The following is a 5555-nucleotide window of genomic DNA, read 5'->3' as shown; positions in this document are numbered from 1 at the left end:
GAACGATCCCGCCAAGGCTGAGGCAGTGTTTACGTAATCAGTTCCCTAATGTTGTATACTTAGGTGGTTTCCAGATTATTCTTCTATGTAATGCAGTGTTCATTGTTTGCCTCTTGGATCATTAAGACCAGTGTCTAGAAGTGGCATGGCTGGCTGAGAGCAAAGACTCCTGGTGTGTGGGGTACACTCCTGCCATGGAGACCCTCTTCAGGTCCGTATCCTCAGTACAGGCAGTTTTTAAATAGCTTTTTTTTTTAACTTTAAATTTCTTTGGAAAAGTGATGAGAACCAGTGTTCCCCTGAATGTTGATCAGCTTATCTTCTCCACTGTGGGTTTGCTCACCATGTGCTAAGGAGGTTGTTGGGGATTGAATTGTGCCCTCCAAAAAGAGATGCTGAAATTCTGACCCTGGTACCTGTGACTGTGGCCCTCCGTGAAGATGGTCACATTTCACAGGCCGTCATGCGGAGGAAGGTGAGTCCTGATCCTATATGAGTGGGATCTTTACAACAGGATGAAGTGTGGGCACAGGGAGACAGGAAAACGGAAACAGAACTACCAGACGCTGGTGGGCTCCAGCCATCTCTCTCGGAACCTCCGGATGACACCCTGGTTTGGGATTGCAGCTCCAGAAGTGACTCAGCATGTGCTGTGTAAGAGACTAAGAGGTTCTTAGAAGCTCAACTGTGCCTCATACCCCATACACCCTGATGGGCTCATGAGCCGACAATGAGCAGGCATGATGCCCGTCAGTGTAGACTTTATGCCCTCTTCTCCTGTCTGTGGACTCAAAGCCCAATGCTGCTGCTGATAGCTCCAGGACATGGACCCTGGACCTTGAGTGTCTTTGCTGGGGTGCCGCCTGCCCATCCAGAACTCTCATTTAGACTTTCCGTGCCCAACGTAAACTTGTCACATTCGAGCCGTCCCATGTTGTGTGACAGTGTCACAACTGCTGATGTCATCCTAATGGGTTTTTTTATACATTAAAGGCTTCTCACGTATTTTGGACATGTCACCAGGAGGGACCAGTGCCCAGAGAAGGACGTCAGGCTTGGTAAAGTAGAGGGTCTCCAAAATAGAGGCAGAGCCTCCATCAGATGGATTGGTACAGTGGCTGTAACAATGGGCTCGAGCATAGGAAAGACTGATGGTGGGGACCAGACAGGGCACGTGCATCAATGCTCTCATTTGGGACAGCCGTGCTCCATCAGAAGTCCTCTCACAGAGGTGGCCTTCCTTGTGCAGTTGAAGCGTTCATGGTTTCTTCTTTTGGTTCCACTGTGGTCTCTTCTTTTTAGTCTAAGTTTTGTGTGTTCATTCCTGACAGGAGCCCATGTTTAACTCTTGTCTTCAACCTTTACCGTGGATTCAAACAGATAGCGAGCTAGTCAATCCACCTGTAAGCACAGTGAAATTGGCCTTCACTCACCGTGTGACCTTCAGCCAGTTTCTTTCCGGCAACCCTGCTTTTCAACTACAGAATGATGAAATGCCTCTCGCCCTGAGCAGGTTTGAGACCTAATGGGGGCAGCCAGCACCACAAACAGGAAGCCACAGTTATTAATAATGTGCGAGAGGAGTTCATAATCGCCCGTAATCCCCCGTTCCCCCAGGAAGGGCCCTCACTTACCTCAGCCAGAGGTAGCAGCATCTCCAGGCACAAGTCTGTCTCCTCCACCTCCTCTGCATCATCACTCCAGTGCCCTTCTATTGGCCTCTGTGCAGACCACCAAGAGACCCTCAAGCACTATCTGACCTGCTTTCCCCTGCTTTAGAGTCCTCTGTAGCTCCCCAGTTCCTTGTGGATTAGACACTCTTCTTGACACAGCCATGGGCTCACCAGAGCTCAGGATCCCCACCATGCTCTTCTATTTGCAGCCCCCATCTGGGATGTCCACCCCAGAGTTGAATGCAAGTATTGCAAATTCTGCAAACCAAGTCCTGCAGCTGCCCTTCCCCCATTCTTGTTCCTCCCTCCAGATTCACACCCCTGGCCACTCCCCATCACCCCTCACCCTCTGATCTGCCCCAGCCCGCTGTGTCTGAATTGGCTGAGAAGTTTCACCCCTACCTCTCTGGTAGCCCCAGGTCCCTCCACATCTGCACACTTGAACCCTGAGCCAGATCTGCACAGTGAGACTCAGGACTCTGCAGCAAATCTGGGTCCATGGCAGCACATTGGGCTTAAGCTGCTCGTCTGCTCGCCAGGTTCCAGGCCCCTTCAGCCCTAGGCTGGCTCAGCCCATCACCACTGTCCCCCCAGGAAGCAGCTTGCCAAGCCCGGCAGCGGGCAGACGTGCTGCATCATGCTCTGGTATTCACAGCCCAATGGGCTGGGAAGAATCCAGGTAAACCTGGCCACCACCCCATGCTTTGGGAGCCCAGGTCACAGAGGGCTGAGCAGGGACACTTATTAGGGTCCACTGACCAGTGAGCAAGTGTAGGGACAGAGCTAGGGCATCCTGTCCCAGAGCCAGAGAGTCTACGCTGGGAGTGGAGGTCTTGGGAAAGGTCTGAGGAGGCTCTGGGTAGGGGCAGGCTGACACTGGGTGGCTGGGGTGCTGGGGGCAGGGCGGCTGGGGTCAGAGGCAGACCCAGGGACCAGGGACTCTGCACTTCCAGGACCTGCATGACAGTAGAACAGAGCCCTTCCCTGCTGCTCCAAGGCTCCTCCAGGCTTCCAAAGCCACAGGAATTTGGGCACCAAAACCCAGTGAGCCCAGCCAAAGCAACAGTGGGCCCAGAAGGTGCCTATGTGGCCCCCACCCATGAACATGGTGGAGAACGTCACCCTTCGTCCTCTCTCAGGCTTCGTATATTCCAGCAAAACTCGTGGATTCTGACTTGGAGTCCCGAACCTTGTATACTTGTTCCCCTATGAAAATAGCGTCTTGTTTCCTGAGACGTTTTTAGCCCTTTCCCCCTTTTCTCGGCTGGGTTGAAGGAGTGGTATTGAGTTTTGTATTGGCAACCGTGAGGAACTCTGTCCATCGGTTCCTTTGATGTTTCATTGTCAATTCTCACGCTATTTCAAAGTGTGTGAGCATATGACGATTTTGTCTCTTCCCTTCTAGTTCCGGAACTCCTGGTTTCTTTTTCTTGTTGGACTGCATTGTTCTCCACCTGAAAGGGAAAGCTGTTTTTGTCAAGTTAATCTTTAGTTCTTCGTTTCTAAGTTGTTGGGTGTTTTTTTTAAATTATATATATATATACGAATCGGGCTGTCTGCAAACCTCAAGGTCGGCAGTTCAAAACTACCAGCGGTTCCGCGGGAGAAAGATGAGGCTTTCTGCTCCTGTAAAGATTTACAGCTTTGGAAACCGTGTACAGGGTCGCTATGGGTGGGAAACGACTCGACAGCACGTAACAACATATGTCTTGAACCTTATCAAACTTTTACTTTTATAGCAATTGTAATTATTACGTTTTTTTCTTTATTAGCTTATTGATTGGCTGCATCTACAATTTCTAATTTGAACTAGCTCTACACTCCTGAGATAAAATTGTACATGATTTTCTATCCTGTTGGATTTTAGCTAAGTAAGACGTTCAGATTTGTAAAATTCATGCTGAAGGAGGTTTTGCTTAGGGGTACCAAGTGTCTGATAATATTGGTGAAGTAATGCAGAATGGTTGTACAACATGAAGAAATTGTCAAATTAACAAAGGGTTTGTTGTGTACATTTTCACCATAATAATAATAACAAAATTAATGCTCATAAATAAAACTGTCTTAGAATTCTCTTATGCTTCCTGTACAGTGATATACTGGCTTCATACAACAGGTTGGGCCACTTTCCCTATGTAACAGAATTTCGAAAAAGTTAGAGGAAGGAAGAGCATGGAATTTTCCACAATCTTTTTGAAGCTTCCCCACCCCCACTTTCCTCTTTCTCTGGAACACCTTACATGTTACATGAACTCTCTGTTCCCCAAAGGTTTGCTAGCTCTACCCTTTGATACCAGCTAAGCTGGGGACGTTGGGAAGTGTGTGGGTGGGGTGTTGGCTAATATTTTAATTTCTTAAATAATGACTAAATGCTTATCATTTTCTATCTGTTCTTGTTCGAATTTCAGTAGCTTTTACTTTCTATAAGTCTACACATTTTGCATGTTGTTGTGATTGTTGTTGTTAAGTGCTGTTGAGTCTGTTCTGACTCATAACAACCCTGTATAGGGTTTCTGAGGAGTGGCTGGTGAGTTTGAACCACTGACTCATAGTAACCTGACTCACAATAGAACGAAACACTGCCCGGCCCTGCGCCATCTTCACAGTTGTTATGTTTGAACCTTTTGCTGCCACCACTGAGTCAAGCCATCTCATTGGGGGTCTCCTTTTTTTTCGCTGGCTTCACCAAGCATGATGTCCTTCTCCAGGGACTGGTCCCTCCTGATGACATGTCTGAAGTATGAGAGATGAAGTCTGGCCATCCTGGCTTCTAAGGAGCATTTTGGCTGCACTTCGTCCAGCACAGATCTGTTTGTTCTTCTGCATGGAGGTGTAGAAAGAGAAAGACCACGAGGGCACTGTTTGGTAGTTTAGCCCAGACTAGGACTTCTTCCTCTGGGCCTATTATGAGAAAACTTGGCCCCTGTTTGTCCCTACCATGCTAGACTGGGTGTTCTGTTCATTAAAGTCCCAACATTTCATATGCACGCACATGCACATTTCATAAATGATTGAGTGCTAGTAACATACTTAGCTGCTAACCAAGGGGTTGGAGGTTCAAGTCCAGCATAGGTACCTGAGAAGAAATAATAACAAAGCCAGGTGGTCTACTTCCCACAATTCAGGCACTGAAACCCCCTATGGAGCACAGCTCTGCTCTGACGCACGGGTTGCCATAAGCCAGAACCAACAGAACAGCAACTGTTGACTTTTTAACTGAATTCTAGCCTCTTTGCTTTCCCCACAGAGCCATGACTGTTGGAGCTCGTCTTTTATCAGGGCCTGGAGAGCTGCCTCACCTTTGTGAAGGTGTTCCCCAGGTCACAGCCGACGCACAGTCCACTAGGGTTTTGAATTGTTCCTATTTTTTTGCTATTACGAATCCTACACGTGCTTCATGTCACCCACATAAGAACATGTCTGTAGGGTAAATTCCTCGAAGTGCACATTGTCACATTCATGAGATGGGGTCTTCCCACCCACTTGAGAAGTTTGTGTTCCTCAGTGGAATTTTAAAGTCTTCTGCATTTCCATCTTACACATTTTTTGTTAGGTTTACCAGAGATTTCAAGAAATTTATGGGAAAATGTAATCAAAGGTAATGGAAAAATTTCACAAACTTAAAAAAAAAAAAAAAACCATAAACTTTTTATTGTGAATTGAGTGAAATACAAAGCAGATAATTCGTTTTACATTCAACAAATCATATACCAGGGTGAGTAAAAAATTATCCACACTTTAACCAACTTTTAGAAAGGACAAGTACATCATTCATTGACATATTCTCCTTGCTTTTCAATACACTTTATCTATCTGTCAACAAGCTTTCATATTCCCTTATTTTAGAATGTTTTAGACTGAACTTCGAGTCACGAATGCACC

This window comes from Chrysochloris asiatica, unplaced genomic scaffold, assembly GCF_000296735.1.
Source record: "Chrysochloris asiatica unplaced genomic scaffold, ChrAsi1.0 scaffold00025, whole genome shotgun sequence".
In the NCBI taxonomy this organism is placed as follows: Eukaryota; Metazoa; Chordata; class Mammalia; order Afrosoricida; family Chrysochloridae; genus Chrysochloris; species Chrysochloris asiatica.
The sequence above is the reverse complement of the archived record's forward strand: the minus strand, read 5'-3'. Positions refer to the sequence as shown.